The sequence below is a fragment of the Crocodylus siamensis genome, chromosome 3, assembly GCF_052110815.1.
Source record: "Crocodylus siamensis isolate JL-2025a chromosome 3, ASM5211081v1, whole genome shotgun sequence".
NCBI classification, from domain to species: domain Eukaryota; kingdom Metazoa; phylum Chordata; order Crocodylia; family Crocodylidae; genus Crocodylus; species Crocodylus siamensis.
The window spans coordinates 153,704,820-153,722,919 of NC_143397.1; positions in this window are offsets into that span (position 1 = coordinate 153,704,820).

Genomic DNA, 18,100 nt, shown 5'->3' on the forward strand with positions numbered 1-18,100 from the left:
AGTGAAATTACAGCACAGCCTTTCCGATTCTAACAGGACTCTGGGAAGCAGACTTCTGCAGTACGAAGTTTCAGGAAACACATATAACCTACAAGCTAATAAGTCCAAAAGAAGGATTGAAGGACTTGCAGTTTATTTCTCAGCCAGGTATATTTGAATTCAATTGTTCTTCTTTGGTAGAAGTATCCTCTCCTTAATTCACTCGCTTTGAAATGAACACATACAGTTTTAGGGGTTCTAAGATGCAGTGAAAACATCTTCCTGTAGTCTTACAAAATCTGAATTTCTAAAGACAAAGTCCCCTATGCCAAGAAGTACAGGAGATTTTAGATTATTCTGTAATCTAAATGAGGCAGCAGTGCTATGCCACTGTCTTTTTTAAAGGTGACTGGAAAGCTAAAATGAACATTTAAATTATGTCCTTGAGGTATGAACACTTTGAATATTTTTTAAAAGGAGAATACATATGACATTCATTTCAGCCAGTCATACCCCTTTATTCTTCTTTCCTTCATTGTCAGGGGTGCAACTTTTACAACTTCCCTGATATCCATTCTAATTCTCATTCTGGCACCATGGAAGTTTAAAGGTGAACTGCAAAGCTAACATGAAAATATAGCTAACAGCGAAAGTGCTTAGAGGAGGACTCAGTTAACAAAATCAAAGGCATTTAGCTCAAAATGTTATCTTTGGAAACTTTTATTCTCCCCCACTCCTCTGGCACTTGCTGGTTTGTCAAACATATTCACATCCTGCCTCGTTTTATGACGTCACAGCTACTATGGGTTCCATTACCCTATGATACCTGTGATGTCACAGAAAAATGGATGTCAGACTGTGCTGATAAAGAACAAGCCAACGAGAATTTTAGTAGTTAGCTCTTTAAAAGCAGTTTGGAAAGTTTAATAAGTTTAGAAATGCAACATGCTCTGACCCTTAGGATGTCAAATGATGCCTCAGAGTTCTAATCCTAGTTCTGCCAGTAGCTTCTTGCTGTTTCTTCCTGCAGATCACTTCACTTCTTCGTGCCTCAGTCTCCCTAGCTGTAAGGGTGATACTTACTTCTTTGAACAGCATTTTGAGACATGCAGATCCTAAGATCTAACTATTATTACTTCTGTGTTGGGACAAGCAATGCAACATTTAGTTTCTATCTATATTCTTTCTAGCTTTGCCATTCACTTCTATCTACAGAAATTGCTGCAGAAATCTACCAATTGCTAGATTTTATTGAGGACCTACCTACAGACACAGGAGTTCAAATGGAAAGGTAATTGCATCTCAGACTAAGAGAAGGACTTTATATGTCTGAGATGAAATTTTAGACCAATACGGCTACAACCAAAACACCTGAAACATGCACTCATGTTTAGTTAAAGCTAGAAATACTCTGAATTCAAAGGAATCCATACTAGAAGTACACTTTTACCAGTACCTTACAATAACTTTATGATCACATCCTAGGGAAGTGGTGCTCAAATTTTCAGAGTGGTAAGCCAGGTGCTTGCCACCACTCTTCTTCCAGACAGGGAAGGCAAGAGGGGAGACAGAGATGGCTGTCAGTGTCAAAGGGGGCGGGGAAGAGAGGTAAATAGCACCAGCCATAGGGGAGGGAGGAGGAAGCGAGCAGAGAGATCTGTGGAGAGGATCAGTGGCACCGTACAGGGTCCGTTAGAGGACATGAAGGGACAAGCTGCTTGCTATTGATTCCCCATGCCATGGGACAATCCAGTCACTTTGGAGGTCAGATTTGGCCCACTGTCCTAGAGCATCACTTACGTTAATTGAAATATAGACTGCTGGCTTCGTTGTCTCTCATCTGCCTTTACCACACCAACTAAAAGAGTTGAGAAGTGTTTCCTAACTGAAAGGCTAAAAACTCTCTTTTTTGTATCAAATCTGGATGAAATAAAATAGCTCTAGTAAACCCCCAAATATTTATCCAAACATAATAGCATAAATGCCACAAAGAAGGATTCCTAGACCAACAGACAAATAACAGGAGTTGTATTTTTATGTTGTTACAAAACAAAATAAATATTTTACATTTCTTATGCATAATAAAGGGAGTAATTAGACAACACAGTATAATGGATTAGCACAGCCCAACGATGCATATTATCCATGGCAGATGGACACAGTAGTATGAGTCGCAGAAGTAGTCAGACAGAACCCAAGAAACACAAGTGTATGAAAGATATGAATAGCAGCTACTCTTCCAATTTCAGGCTGAATCCGAGTTGAAAGGAACAGAGAAGTCATTCCTGAATTTAAATATGCCAGTTAGTTTTAGTGATACAGGGATTTTAATGACAGGTTTGATGTGTCTTAAATAACATCAGAATTATCTTACCTGAAGAAAATTGATATTGAGTCTCTTTCAAACATACACGATGCATTACAGCTTCATGATGAGAGCATGCCTTTTTGCAGTGACTCAAGGGAAATTTCTTCCTGTACACTATATGCTCTATACTGTGCTCTATACTCTACATTGCTCAGTGCCAGAGTTGGGGAAAGAGGAGACCTTGGTCAGGGTGCTTAGTTTTATATGCCCCAAGGGCTTAAAGAACCCAATTGTGCTCACCTCAGCAGCAGCTGCTACAGGGGGGTACAGGGGCAGATTTGGGGGGAGAGGCATTGGTATAGATGCACCTCCCTTTCAATCAAGCATGCCATGGGAGCAGCAGCTGGAAATTTTTTTTAAGACTCAGAAGCTGGTACGAATCTCTCCTTCCTTCCTATCTGTGTTCAGCATCATGTCCCCACTTGAGCTTCCCAGAGAGCCAGGAAGGTTTACTGAACATAGCAGGAGCAGCGTGGCCTGCCCACAAAGGTGTCGTCATCAGACTGAGTTATACTGGCTAACATTTCATTTCTGTTTCATCATCCCAACCCCCACCACAGTATGAAACCCACGGACAACACTGCAAGAATACACATGAAACTGTGCTCAGGGCAAGGATTGATTATCTAGGGTTTGCTTGCTCATCTGAGCTACCTGAAGCCCCCAGTTCAGGCCAGGGCTGCTCTTTGCCACAGCAGACTCTGGCTCCCTCTATTATTGTTGTCTTCTTGAAAGCTATGAAAAACTAGTGATCCCTCCCCTTTTTTCTACTAGTCTGCATTGCTGGGTGTGTGCCCCCATTTCAGGATTTTAAGAGAAGAGCTGGAGTAGGATGACAGCTGCTTTGTTGTCCAGCAGTCTCCTCCCTTCCACTGCTTTTTGCTCGTGTCCCACCCATTCTCCAATGACTTCTCAAAAATAGGGCTTCCTGTTTTCTTTTATCCCTCCTTTGATGTTCCTCCTTGATGCCCCTTTTACCTGGGGCATCCTTACTCTTCTTACCCCAAGCATGAGGGTCACTGTTTAACAGATTGATAAAACAGGGAGACCAGCCTCTCTTTCCCTCCCTGTCTGCCCCCTCTTCTGTACTCAGTAGCAGGGAGAAAAATCATACCCGTGAAAGAGGAACGTCAAGAATGAGCCTCCCCTCACCTCCATATCTTTCTTTAGAACAAATGCTGCAGAAAAGATGACATTTCCAACCTCCAGTGGGCAGGGAGCCTTAGGGTTCCAGTTTCCCTACCCCACCAAGCATGCACACTCTTTCATCCATTGGCCAGCCCTTAAGAAAAAGTGTTATAGGATTCAGGCAGTGATCACTTTTCTGTTAGTATTTTTTTACTGTAGCATTCTCTGAGCGCTAGAGGATTCAGTCCTGAAATGACTCCTCAATGCTCCCACACGCAGATCCTTTCAAAGAACATCCCCCACAAGGCATCTAGCATATGAAGGTCACACAAAAAAGAAACAGTTCCCTTGGTACTCTAGGACACAAGCAGTTCCTTTACTGTTCCTGCCACCACCTGGCTATTGCCAAGTCCAACATGGTTCTTTTGACTTTTCCAAAGCTCTTCCTAGCAAGGTCCACTAGCTCTTCCACTAGCATCCTTCACTCTGGGCTCTCAGTTGCCTGCAGACAGCTATGGAGATTCACACCACACCTCCCCACTCCCTAGTTACTCCTTCACTGGGAAAAGGCAGCCTTTTCTGCACCATGCACAGCTCCCATGCTGCCATCACAGGCCCCTCAGTCACTTGTTTCAGGCACAACTGGAGACTTAACCTTATGACAACTGCTGTAGCAGTTTATAGGAGGGTTTTAAAAGCCTGTGTAAGCAATCTCATTCTCTATTAAAGTCAATCAGTTTTTAGAGCAATGTCTATAAAATCCCACTGGGTTCATCCCTATTAAATTCTATGCGATTTTCCATAAGAAGGCACCTGGGCATGGAACAGCTCTTGTCTCCTGAACAGGCTGTGCCTGGCTCTTGTCCCGTGCACTTTCTCTTTCTCTACTGCACACCAGCAGAGTGAGCAGGAGTTCAAGTCAAGTGACAAAGATGTACCCAGCAGAAATCCTCACTCAGACCAGAACCCTAACCTGGCCTCAGGTCCCAGTAGGCAGCATACCTCTCTGACAGCCATTTCGCCTCCCTGCTGCCCAATTGCCCCATACTCTGGACCACTAATATTAAGCTGGAACTTTGCTATGTGTTTGCTGAGGAGCACATTTTATATAAATAATTCCTGCTGCTTCCAGAGTCCCTCTTTTACATGGAGGCAATGCTGAACCCTTGCCTGCCAACTCAAAGAGCTTTAGGAGCAGACTATCCCTTCAGCCCCACCTTCACTTGTGCCTCGCCTCCAAAGATCCCCCGTTGGTAGAAGGTTAGTATCAATTATGTAGAGTTTTATTTACACCAACCATTCCAATCACTCTTTTTTTCGCACTGTTTTTTCTCATTTCTCTCTTTGAGGTAATCCCTGATTTTTTTTCCCCCTAAGTTTCTGGTTCTGATACAAGTGTAAGACATCCAACCTTTTAAATAGATCATTCATTTTTTTAAAGGTTGAACATGTCATGATAAGTTTGATGCACCCAATATTAAAAACCCACTGTTTCTTTTGAAGTTGTTGGTAACCACACAAAAAAAGAAAGAACTCCTATTGGTTCTGTCCCAATGGCAAAGCCTTGTTTTGTCAAATATATTTCTAAACCTCTTGCATGTACAAATTTGAGTAAGCTCAGCTATCTGATAGCAGGTTTACATGCAAGAACTACTGTCAGAGAGTACTGAGCATGTGCAGCTAGGCATTGTCAGGTCTGGAAATGTTGGAGTTAGGGTTGAACTCTTCTGCTTTTTCCCCACCCATAACTATAGTCTTTTAATTACATAATCACACAGCAGTACTCAGATAACACATAGTGGCCCTTTTCTTTGCTCTCTTCCCATTTTCTTGCCTGAAGACCTCACAGGATCCATAGGGTAAAAAATTCTGCTAATCCACAAAAGGGAGGCCTCACTCCTGGGCTAAGTACAGACAGCCAAAAAGGCCAGGGCTGAATCAATTCAGTCTTCGCAGGTTAGCCACAACTGCATAGATTGAACGAATAAGCAAGTGAACAGACATTCATTTTTGAGTCTGGAATTGCAGCCACAACCCTGCAGTGGCCCAGGCCAGACGACTGGGACACTAGAGCACACCTCCTTGCCCCATTGAAGCAGATAGCTTGGGCCAGGGCTAGCCTACCCACCCTGTGAGGTGGGGTTTTCAAGGGAGAGACAAAGCATCCTGGCATGCTGGGGGACTGTGAGTTAACTTGAATCTGGAGGGGATCTGGGACAGAGGTTCAATAAACCAATTTAACCAAAATCTGTTAAGTCTGATACTATACTCATCTAGGGTTGTCTTAAACTGGTTTCAGCCATTTTGAAAGTGGTTTATGTGCACTGAACTTCTGTTGTATTACAGGTTTGCACCAGCTTTTGATCACTTTCACTGGTTTATGTGTAACTGCTGTGCCTAGCCCTGGAGAGCAGATGGCTTACTTCTGAAAGAATGACCCCCCACTGCCTATGCCTCTTCCTGTATCCTCATGCCCGTACCATTGGCAAGCTGCCTATTCACCTCATATTTTCTAAGATTTCCAGGTGATGGTTCTAGAGCCATACCTAGAGGGGGCTAACCCAATTCAAAATGAAAATAAGGGGAGGGACTATCATGCCAGTTACAGAAGTCTCACCAGTCTAACAAGCTTCCCGCATGAGTCCCAGCACCAAGGGCAGTCTGGAAACAGGACAGAGAGGGCTGTAGCACTGATTGTGCACTGTGTCACATCACCCATTGGTACACCAGCTTGGGTCACCATCATATGCCTTAGTTATAGTGGACAGTTTGGTGCTTGAGTAGCTCCAAATCATAAGGGAAAAGTGGTGGCTTAAAGCCATTATACAATTCCCTTTTTCCAGGAAGAAGCTCAGCACAAAGTCTTCCCCAATGTAGTTATGTCCATACTCTTCTCTATACATCAGGCCATAGGTATGCACTTTGCCAGATTAATAATTCTCTTGTCTAAGGCTGGTACCTAAATCATTCCTCAGAATGAGACCATGTACTGCTCCTCATGAATACAGAGCTCCATACCTTTCTGCTTTCAAAGCTCTGTAATTTTAACTGTAGGGCTCTTAAAGAATACGGTTAGAAAAACTTTTTTTCTTTTTAATAAAGTAAAAAAAAAAAAAATTAATCTCTGGAACAATTTTGGCTCATTAAAAAAAAAAATCATCCTGCTCAAGGGAAAAGGCCAAGCTTTGAAAACCTGTGCCCAAAAGGAAAGTTTTGAAAACATATGACTAAAAACAGGAGTTTATTGTGTGAGCTTCTGCAACCTCAACTGTAACAGTTTCTGTAAGGGTAGCTTTTCACCCCCGGCCAGCAGCTCAAATGACTGCCTCATGACAACTCAGTATAGGTACCTGTTTAGTTCTATTTAGTTCCTAGAAGGAGGGGCCATTATCACTAAACAACTATCACAATTAACATCGTTGTTGAAAGTGTCGGCACAACTACCCCATCATTCAGCGAGCACAGCTATGAGTGGTTAATCAGGGCACCCTAATCAAGTGAAGATAAATTCCAGTATTTCTAGTACATTTTTACATATTCTATTTATGCAACATATGTCACTTGATTTTGCATCTGCTCATTGCTGTAAATGCCAGTTTCTGCTGGTACCGCCCAGTGCTGCTCAATTGGCCTTGTGAGCACAGAAGAAGAATACGTTAGAGACAGAGAGGGGAGACAGGAGAACAAAAAGAAAAAAAAAGATAGGTAGCATCTTAAACTGAGCTACAGTTTACAGGAATGCAGGGCTTGCTGTAATACGGCAGGCCATTAGACCCTCCAAGGCAGAAACCTGATTTTAACAACAGTCAATAGCTAATACATATATGGAAGCAGGGAAAAAACTTATATTTATATAGTGCTGTCAGCAGGCTCAGATCTGGAGAGACAGAGGAAAGCAGACACTTTATATTAATTAATTTCCAATCTAAATCTGACCTAGGCAATGCATTTCCAACATGTGCAAATTGTTGCCATTAAAGTTCAATGTTTACCCAAAGATGCCAGGCAGTGGTTTTTGAAGTGGCATATAATGAGATACAATGCAGAATCTTCAGTATCGCTGGCCCCTAAATGTGGGTAAAAGCTGTCATTTTAATGTTGACCATGGTAATATGCCAAAAGATGATAACTAGAAACAATGCTTAAAAAAAATGATTGTCACTGGAAAGCTTTGCAGAAAAAATACATTTTAGGAAGGAAGATTGACCAGCGACATGGAAAGGGAAAGAGATTCCAGCACATGGAATCATGTAGGAAAAGACAAAAGAGAAAATAAAAGATGGAATAGTATTTGGAGCTCAGTTTAAGAAGCTCAAACAGCTGGAAAGAGCAGGGGAAGAGGAGAGTGGAAACCTAATTGAAGGGTGATTTGTGTAAGGCCTTGAAAAAGGAACGTTTCATGAAGTGACACATTCTAACTGCAGCCATAAGGCTTAGTGCTCCAGTCAAGGATTGGAGCCATACTGTGAGAATACACATAATACATAACACTTCACAGTATACCACACACTCTAAATGTGTGGGCATGATTTTAAGAAATGACTAGCTTGGAGCGCTCTCAGTTACATGCCCATTCTGAAAGGCTTTAAAGGTGACCCAATTGTTCCATTTTTTGAAAAATCAAGACTGTTTAAGGTCTCCCAAAATGTGAACCAAAAAACAAAACATCCAGGAACCATTAGTCGCTTGAAAATCTTGGCCATAATTTCTATATTCTCACTGCATGCATTTCCAGTAGCTAAGTTATTTTGATAAAGTCATTTTATAAGTAAACAGCCAGAAACCTCGATGCAACTATGCACATGTCATAATCTGTATCTCAGCAGAGAGCACACTGTTAAAAAAGCAGCATGTGCTAATCTATAGTGGTGTAGCTCTTACTCTAAGTTCAAGAGATACTGCAGATATCGTGGGAACCCAGGCCAGTGAAGTCTGAGTTTTAATAATGCCTCACTACAGACTTTGTTTTTTTTTAAATTTTGTTTGACTCTTGTTTCAAGGTATCATTAAAAGCTTACCGAACCCTTCCAGGAAGGTATTCTATGTGACACTGAAATAACACAGAAAACTCCATTGAATGTGGTCCAACCTCTGGACCTCAGAAAGCCCCTTCAGACACATGTACCTCCACATGAACATGTGCATGTATGCGTTCCCTCTCTCTTACACTCACTCATTCACCTATATCAACCTACTTCTGTCTCTCTCTTACTACACATTATTCTTCACAGTTCAGTATCAGGCACAGTATCACAGAAATGGAGGACACATGCACGTTTGCTAGCTTGGCTGGGCTCATGGAGTCTGACAAGCTGAAGTTTGTTAACATTTAACCTTGTTAACCCTTGAACTTCCAGGCTACTTTCTGCTGCCCCAGGGTGACTGATAAAAGACCTTATGCTGCTTCAGCTAATTTGGGGGGCAGTACAAGTTGTTCGTATTTCTATCTGCACATATGGAAGAGCTTCAACATGTCAGCTCTGATACTCTATTGATACATCAACAAAGGTGTAATCAAATTCATTTTCTTGCTCCTTGAATGTGTTAGATTTAAGATACTGGCAGAGAACTCAAGCATTTGAGCCATTATTTGGTTAAAAACTTTGAGAAGTAATTTTCCCCCCTGTGCTATTAAGCATGTGGTTTTCTTTATTCTGAGATCTCACTTTGCCTGTGGATGTGTATATCCATATATCTATCTATGTGTATATGGAAACCATACATAATAGCAAAATAACCTTATGTACGGTAAAAGCTGGTTTTAAAATTTACAGGGTACAACCCTCTTTTGTTGAAAAGAATAATTTTAAAACAGTTCCATATAGTTAATGTGGTGTTTGGCCTTCCATTAAAAAGATACTATTAAACCAGTCACAGAAACACTAGCAAGTGAGTAAATGTTTAAACCACAAATCTCCCTGAACTCCTATGGGAAGAGGAGGCTTTACCAGCTCCAGAATGGCAAGATCATATATCAGAAGTGAATAATAATGTGCAAAACTATGTTTCGATGAATAACACAAAATGGGGGGAGAAAAAAAAAGGGAGGATGGAAAGCCTAATGCTATGGAGAGATGGAGATTTCTTTAAGTGTAGAGGTGACCCCTTTGCTGGAGCAGAATGTTTTTAAATAACATGGAAAAAAAGAAAGAAAAAAGAAAAGCAGCTATTTTAGAAACAGGGATGAATGGGAACAAAGTGGGGAGGGGGGGCAGCTTCTGAATTTAGCTATGCAAATGAGCTCTCCGTGAAACCAAATATACAACACAAGGCTGTATATTCCATGCACTAGACAGTTAAAAATTTGAACATAAGGTAGCATTTCCTTTATCATATCCCATAAAAATAGCAATTTGCTAAAGCCCTTGTAGCACAGTATGGAAGGTGGTGTATTTTACTGATAATGTAGAGATGACAGATAGTCCTATACTAGGAGGTTTCAATGGTGTCTTGCTGTATAGCATAATAAATTGTGAGGAGCAGAGACAGAGGACAGTGCAGGCGCTGCTCCACCTCCAGTAGCCAAATAATTCAGCCCCGGCTCAGTAATTATGCTGTGTGAAAATATGGGATTAATTAGACTGGTACACTAACACACTGTAGTCTCATTAAAGGCTGAACAGCATTTTCATAGATACTGCCACTTGAACAGGGCTGCTGCTAATGTGAAAAGACAAAGTCTCCTCTTTTCACACTCCTTGCTTATTATCTTACTTAAGGCCACTTAAGCAAACTTCCAAAGGCAGCCTAGCAGAAAGCCCTTTGTGGAATTTATTTCTTTATTTTACCTGTATGCAGGGGGAAAAGGAGGGGGGGAGGGGGCAAATGCTAACATTTAAAAGCAAATTCTCCCATTAAAATCAATGAGGTTTTCTATTTTTTCAGGTGGGGGAGAGAAAGCTTAAAGAGAAAGAGAGAGAGAGATAAAAGTTGTCCCCAACTGTAACTCTCAAGTGTTTGATTTCAGTTTAATGGTTTAGGTACTTGAAGGGATTTCTTTTCTTCCCCATCAGATCAACTGGGTGAGTGTGAATCCAACATTAGTGCCCCAGTCAAATTAAGGTGTACTGGATAAGACCTGTATCTTTTGAACTGAGAGGTGATTAGCTAAGGCAGAAGACATACTTTATGCTAAACAGTTACCATTTCAAATTCTTTTATCTGCTGCGAAAAACCTCCTCCTGGTTACTCGAAGCCACTGAAAAGGTCTGAGTCACCCAGCGAGTACAAATGTTGCTACACTTACAATTATATCTCTATGGCTCATTGCAAACGGCTTGAGAAAATCTGACATAGGACAATGGCATGAAGACAATAAAATCATCGTCATCAGAATAAAGCACCTGGTATAAAACTGATATGGGAAGAAAAGGAGGTTATAACTCAGCTTCAATTAAACAAGTAAATCTTTTTTGTAAGCTCCTCGTTTCCTCGCCCTCCCTCGCATTCTCAGCCGGTTTCCCCATACGAGCAGGTGAACGACAAACTATCCCCATCACACATTCACTGACATTCCTACAGGTATCATGCCAGGATTCGGGAGGCACGGCTGTGCCTGCCTGTGGCTCATGGATCAAAATGACACTTGGTCAGTATCAGAACTCTGGAGTGTGACACAGCTGCATTGTTCCTCTATCTAAATATGAACAATAAGGCCCAACAAATCCCACGCTGACAGCTTGTTCTCCCTTATCACTGCTCTATGGCTGCGTGATTTTTTCCCCCCCTTTTCTGTTGCACATACTTTCTTTTACACTTGGTTCTCGGTGTTAACACGGGTTCAGAGAGCTAGCTAGAGAGCTTAGGAATTGACTTGCATTATCATGTGGCTTTCTGTCCTCTAATAGAGAACTACTTAGGTGCTTATGTGGTTTCATTCCAGATAAACTGTGGGGATACGCTTTTGTTAGCCTCTGTACTGGGAGAAGACTGCCACAGGGGTATTAATATATAAAGCTTGTCCTTTAAAATTAACAGGCCTCTATAGAGACCTGCTTCACCCAACTCTCAGGAGAGCTATTAGAGCACAGGCCTCTCCACAAATATAGGAAGGAACTGGGGAGAGAAAGACAGTGAAGAAGAACAGAATATTCTGATAAGAAAATAAGGGGGAGGGGGGAGTATCTGTGCAGAAATACAGCAGGCTTGCAAATGCCTTTGAAATAAGCAGCAGTAATATTCAAGTCAGAAAAAAATAGCTGACATTCAATAACCTGAACCCTGCTTTGTGGCTTAACAAAAGTGGGCAACATAGAGAGGAGAGAAGAACTAAGCTGAAGGCTGACGTGAGACAAGTCCGTTTGCAGAAGCCTCGAAGGTTGGCATCATTAGCAAAGGGGAAAATGATTAGCAGTAAAAAGTGAGACATTAAAATGAGATTTAAAAGGAGAGCGAAGGAGAGAAAGGGATCAGGCGCACAGGGATGGCAGGCGAGCCTTTATTTGTAACCTGAGGAAAATAAAAGAAATTCCTAGCAGACACATTTGAATTCTCTGTGCTGCCTTTGCACACAGATAGTCTGTGAATCTGTTACCTTTTTACACAGCTTTGGAATGTATACATTCCTTGGTACTAGTATTAAAATCTTAAGAGTTTCTTCTGGCTGTGTGCACACCATTTTAGTGAAACCTAGAGCTAAATGCTTCTGATATAACATACTTCCTCATACAAGTGCTTTTGAATCTGCCTGTCTCAGTGCAAAGGCTGTCAATGCACAGTTTCTGTATTGCTTTAGCTATACAATATATATTTTTTTAACTGAGCTATCAACTCACAACAGTACTTTTGACAATTTTACCTCAAGGTTCATTTCAGATGGTAACTTGTGGCCCTCATTCTGGGATTTTGTTTGTTCAACAAAATTGCACTGAAATCTAGCAGAACCTTTTTCTTTTTGGTTATAATGGGTAAACAAATTTCACTGGGATTATCCTGGAGAAACTTAAAAACTTTCTGCTCCTGGGAGTGTACCTTGAGTGTTAGGATGCTTTTTGAATACACCTGCTGGATTACAGGTGTATCCACTTTGTAACATTTCCACTGGATTAATATAAAACATTATAATGGCATTGAAGGATCATGTCAAATATCCATTTATGAATGTCTCCACAGTGCAGATTGACATGATATGGTCTAACATAAGGGCTTTGAAAGAGGTGCTATACTGTACAATGATGAGTCAATGGTTGTAATGCAGTGATGCTTTCAGACACCTCCATTTCAAACCAGGCAGCTTCCATAATACTTTGATGATGATAACAATGGTGACACCTAGGTCCCAATTTGAAGATAGAATAATCCTATTACTGTACAAACAAAATATATGCCATTCATTTACGCATGTTGTGTAAAAAGCACATGGTTTGCAAATCGGATTTAAAGAAAATCGTTGTATTGACTTGTACATGAACTACTATGAAAAATATCTCCTTTGCATGGGACATTCTGCACATGCATGTAACACAGATTTGTAAATATACCAAAGCAGCTAGGTAAATGAAACATAATGTCCTTTCTACATGCACTACTGAGGAGAAGGTGTTCTGGTATTTTAAATTTTATTTCACTATAATACAATGAATTTAATATTCATGGATGGGAAAGGCAAATAGCAGTGGTAGGAGCCAGGCACAGCATAGCAAGGCATTGGGCAAGCTTCCCTACCCAGCTCTGCCAATGCAGCTCAATCCACACTGGCAATACTCCCTGCTGTTCTTGCCCTGAGTCTGAAAGGAGGCTATCAATCAACCCCAAGAGTTCAGAGCTTTTAAACTGGGTCTATGCAGCAAGCACAAATTCCATTGGTAACTAAAATAGCATTTGGGTTTGGGGGTACCCCATCTGGCAACTGCCAGGTTCCAGCAACAAGGACTAGATTCAGTCTGCTCTGGGATACTTTTCTAAAACAAATAAAACCATGGCACAAGGCCCACTCCTCTCCCCTTTGCTTGGCTTTGGGAAACTCAAAGAAAACTCCCTAGTGTCCTTTGCTGTGGAGCTGTCTCCACTTGCAACCACTCAGATTCCTTGGGGATTTGGATCCACAGACACTTTGTATTTGGAGAAAAGACAAAAGCCCAGACACAGTGACCTTGGATGTGCTCGCTCACAAAGTGGGCAAAGTGCAATCAGATCCAATGTATTAATTGTTGAGGCTTGTTGAGGACCAGGGCCCATAATCTAAAAGCATCCCTCATCCCCTGAAACAGGACTCCCAGGTCTGGTGAGACTCACTGGTAGCAAAGGGCTTGCTCTCTTCCACCTGTCTGCTGCAGGGATGTCTGTGCCACCAGGTCCTGCTCCCAGATGTAGCTGCCTTGTTGAGGCCTGTGGCATTATGTCTCCTGCCATTGCTGCTAGTCTTGTCAGGTCTCATCATGGCCTGTTCCATCAGGGTGCCCCATTAACTCTACAGCATTTCTTGTATGATTCCTATGCCTGTTTATGGGGACAATCCTAGTAACAATCTGTTATTACCTATGCAATTGGAACATGGGCAAATTTAATGGAAGCAAGAAAACACTGGATGCAGAATTGTGGGTGAGCAATATGAGAATTCATTTAAATGAGGCTAAGATTATTCATGTAACTGAGGCTGCCCAAAGCTGGCTCTTTCTCCTCCCCTCTGACTGAGGAGGCAGAGAGTTCCTTCCCACTATGAGATGAGGGATGCTTTTAGATTATGGGCCCTGGTCCCCAACAAGCCTCAACAACTAACACATTGGATCTGATTGCACTTTTCCCACTTCGCGAGCACATCCAAGGTCATTGTGTCTGTGGTTTTGCATTTTTTCCAAATACAAAGTATCTGTGGATCCAGGTGAAAACATAGTGCACTAAACCCTGATTTTGAAAGACACTTAAGTGCCTCATTGGTTTTAATCCCTTGAGCAATTCTTTTTTGGTTCTGGTGTTTGCTACTCATGGTCTTAAAATTATATACTCACTTAAATGCTTTCCTGGATCAGGGCCTAACCCATAGCACCACATAAGCCTTTGGAGGCAGTTTTTTAAAGTACAAAAGAAAGAAATAAAGAAAATGCAATTCTGACATACCAACAAAAGGAAAATGAGTGAAGATTATGTGAGCTGTCAGCTCCATCCTTCTCTCACTCTGTGTTGTCTATGTGAATAGAGAAATCAAATTAAAAATGCCAGAATGCCCTCTTTTCAATAGACCGAAAGAAAATATATTAATCTGGATATATTCACAGAGCATGTACAGTAAAATAACTTCTTGTTATGTGCCCTCCAACATTTGAGAGGGAGAAACATCCAAAGGATGTAGGAGGGAGCATATACCTTCAGGGTGGGGAGAGAGACCGGGTCTCAGAGTGCCATACTCTAGTCACTGCATTTTTAAGTGAGTAGATAACAGACTATTACTGTAGGGAATCTGGAATGTAACAGGGCACCCCTGCCCCATTACTAGAAAGGCCCAAGTGGCACTAGAGAGGGTGAGGGACTTGGGGCCAGGAAGGGCAGCGAGGAGTAGTAGCCCAGGTGGACTGGGCACAGGACTAATAAGGCCAGGAACTAATGAAGCAATTAGCGGCACCTAGTCACTGGGTGCAGAAGACCTGGTCACATGACCAGAAGGAGACTGAGTTTGGGGATACACACACACACACACTCTCTCTCCAGAGGATGGACTGTAGCTGGGTAAATCTGAATAAAAGCAGTTATCTCCAGAATAGGGTCACAGTCAGAGATGGTATGAAATCAATTAAAGGAAAAGCATCTGATTAAAATCATACAGGGATGATCTGACTTTTGGTATTAACTTATGTGGGACAAGACTTCCACTCCAACTTCCTTACCTGTCTTCTGAAGGCTGAGTGGGTCATTAACACTGAAAGGATATCAAAGTATAATTTTTCTCTTCTTAAACTGGGGCATTTACTAAATTTTTGCACTTTACTTGGAGGCCCAGTTCCACTACCTACACGGAAGAAATAGGATTTTAGCTCAAATGAGAAACACAGACTATTTATTTATTTAGCTTTAGTAATAATTGTTGCTTTCTGATTTTCATATATTAGCAAGATGTGATTTAGATTGGAAACAGTGTTGTGCAAGGTCCATTTGAGAAAAGATAGCTAATGATTTTTTTAAATCTCTCTGAAATCACTTCTATTGGTTTCATGTTATGTTGAGCCACATCTTCATAAAAGCTACATCTAAGGGCCAAATAAAACCCAGAGAGGTCCTTTTAAATGCACAAGAGAGACAGAGAGAGAAAGAGAGTGTGTATTAACTTGGAATTTTGTTTAAATGGCCTGAGTTTACAAAACTTACTCATACAATTAATCCCACTTGAGAGCAGAATATGGCTCCGTATGGTGTAGCAGTAATAATTGTTTTCAGTCCATTAACTAATTCCTCTGTAATTAGAGATGGGACTTATGGAAGTACCCGAGTCACCTGGCTGACCACTGCTACCTACGAAACCACACTGTGCCTGGCTCCTTCAGGAACCAGTAGCTTGCATGCTTCTGTATCATTCCTCCCAGACACGCTGAGCCAAACTGAGCTCTGGCATAACTCCACTGGTGTGAATGGGGTTACACTGCAGATGAATTTGGCCCACTGACTTGAAAAGCCATTGCTCCTGGCCATGGGAGTGCACGGTCGATCAGTCAGCATTTAGGCAGCCTCTAATGTCACTCTTGGCAACCCCCTCTTCAGGGAGCAGAAGTTCCTGGAGCACAGCCAATCAAGATGGCTGTGCCCATCAGCCCAGAGATAAATCAGGTCAGCAAAAGACTCACCTTACCCGAGTGACTTTTGGAAACCATTGCATGGAGGAAAAGCCATCATATTTAGAGTTTCTGTCCAGCAACGGTAATACTGTATTTAATGTATGCAAAGCAGTAAATGACAAACAGCTGTCTAGTTTGCCTGGAACTGTGCTGACCTCAGCTTGTATGTACGTGTGTGCTGGGGGGGGGGGAGGAGAGGAGGGCTGTTACCCTCCCCCTATCCCCACCCTCAATTATAAATATATCTTAATAAGGTTTTGATATCCTCTCCCTCTTGCAGCCATTTACAGCTACAGTGGTAAACTGAGAGCTGGCTGTAACTGGGAACTAATACAGGCTACATGCTGCAGACATCTAATATGATGTTATTTATTCCCATAGATCTGTTTATTTTGTTTTCAATTTACCAAATCCTGTGAAACATTCCCAAAGGTGCCTCGGTGTACAATGCATTGCACACTGTAAGATATTCAGCTTAATTCACTCTTTGTTTTGTTTCAGTTCAGTTGCATGAGGGCACAAATGCGTCTGTGTTATATCTTCTCCTGTGACTGCTGTTGGTATACTATTGCCATAGGGTTTTGTGAAATGGGATCTTAGTTAATCTAAGGCATTGTCTTTGTAGTGCTAAATTCTTATTTGCAAACATAATGTTCTGGCACCAATGCAACAGGGGAACATTAGTGATTTTTGTTTTAAAACAAAATAGACCCTTTGTATGTGTTTTTAATAAACTTCAATTCTAAAGATTTTTTTTTCCTATTCTGTATTCGATCTGAGGCATTTATAACATATTGCATCATGTCACATTGATGTCTTTAGCCAGTCAAGCCAAATATTCATAAATCCCATGTGGCCAAACATAAAATGTACAATGCTAAGTAGAAAAGTACCTGATATTTTTAAAATGCTCATAGGAATGTATTTGTAGTCTTTAAACACGTGCACACACGTGCGCAAACACACACTCTGAACAGTTTTTGAACGAATTATCTGTTCACAGCTTTTTCTCAGCCAGGAAAGATGGTATCATTTAGAAACCAATGGATTTTCTTTGCATTTTGTTGAAAGCTCCCATGTTTTCATTTTTCCTATATTTCAGAAACATGCTGTTACACAGTATATTGAGTCCCTTGTTTGAGGAACAGTTAAAGGATCAGAAATTCCAAATTGGGTCATATTGCAAGCCACAACATGGAGAGAATTTGATGTAAATGGGATCTGGGAGAAATTGCAAACAAGTGAAAATGCAGTTTGGATTCATTTTTAACACACCCCTTTGTCAGTGGATATTGGGCTTGACTGATAACAATTTTGGCAGTTAGCATCTAGTAAAACCGAAGTCAATGGAGCTACAGTAAGTAAAGCAATGTGAGATTCAGAATCAAGCCTGTTGGATTTATTGGGTGGCAGTTACAAAGATCAGACACTTGATTATGAGGAGTGTTTCCATAACAGCATTTAAATTGGCTTAATTTTTGCTTCAGCAAGCTTTCAAAGTGATTAGCAAAAAGGCTGTCTTAGGAATTTGCTGAGGAAAAATAGAGATATCCGGTATGTGTCTTTAAATGTGCACACATGCATTTCTGGCAGAGAGAAACTGTGAGTTCCACTTTGACTTAACACCAAAAATTTGTTGAACAACTAGATGGCTACCAACCACCAGGGATTACTGAAATGATCCACTCATCCCATTAGAAAGCAAAGGCAAAAAAGCCTCTATGACCTCGCTTGCCCAACAGGCTAGCATTTTGTTGAGTGACTGAGCACACCTATTTGGTGACAAGAGTGAGCTCAGCTATTGTTAGTAATTTTATTTTAATGGTACTCAGAAGTTAGGATCCTGTCGTATTAGGTGCTGTTG